We start from the raw sequence: 949 nt of genomic DNA on the forward strand, positions 1-949 counted from the left end.
GCATAGCTCCTAGGATCATTGGGACACTCAAACCCCTCCACCACGATAAGGTGGCAGCCCAAGGAGAGGTAGTACCCCTTCCGTCAAACGTAATGATGATTCTCCAAAACWATAATGTACTACAGCTGATTATTAAATGAAAACTATTTATTTAAMCCCCYAGAACRTTTAATTCTCAGGAAATCKTTTCAACTCAAATTKAACATAAAGATAAATATGTTGCCTTGAAAGTGAATAAGTRATTAWATAAATAAACCRGGTAACGGCRGGTGCAGGAAGCAGCAWCGTCCAAAATACAGCAAATACCCCAAATGAGMAAAYTCCATAAGATTCCCRTKTTATACAGCATTTTGTTTTGTGTCTATTTCATTATTCCATTTGCTTTTTCAGCATTGAAGAAATCATTGGGCCTATATATCTCAATCAGTTTTACACACCTGTAACATGATCAAGTACCCCAAGGGGTACGCTTACCCCTGGTTGGGAATCACTGATCTACCTGTATGCATCTATTCTAAAATAAGGCAGGCAGTTGCAAGCATTTATGTTCATTAGATTTTGGTTTGATGATTAATTGTATGGATCCTAATTAAAAACATGGATAATCCTACTGCACTGATTCAACTTCCAAAGGTTCTTCTTTATTTTTSACCATTTGTAGCTATGTTAGAGATAATCACACAGAAACAACTGGGAGAAATTTAAGTTTAGTTGTTTAGTCTGTGACATGATAATACAATTGAAGAATTTTTTGTATTAAACTCTACAAAACCTGTAATTTCCTCCTTTAGAACTCCAAACAAGCATTTTTAGTGTTATGATCAGTCATCCCTAGTTTTTACAGCAAATAATTGCTAAAACAGTCTATGTCTGATTCTATACAATTTTTGAAAAGGGATCCCCGATTAGTTGTAACGTTAAACTTTATTTGATAAACATATATTTTAAC

The 949-nt window shown here is 34.4% G+C and overlaps 1 protein-coding gene across 1 annotated transcript in view; it reads left to right on the forward strand.

Annotated features, from left to right (window-relative positions):
- fetub (fetuin B) overlaps nt 1–949 on the forward strand; it is a 7,631-nt gene that overhangs the window by 4,658 nt on the left and 2,024 nt on the right. The gene's annotated exons all lie outside the window — the stretch shown is intronic.

The sequence above is a fragment of the Austrofundulus limnaeus genome, unplaced genomic scaffold (genome assembly GCF_001266775.1).
Source record: "Austrofundulus limnaeus strain Quisiro unplaced genomic scaffold, Austrofundulus_limnaeus-1.0 Scaffold252, whole genome shotgun sequence".
Lineage (NCBI taxonomy): Eukaryota > Metazoa > Chordata > Actinopteri > Cyprinodontiformes > Rivulidae > Austrofundulus > Austrofundulus limnaeus.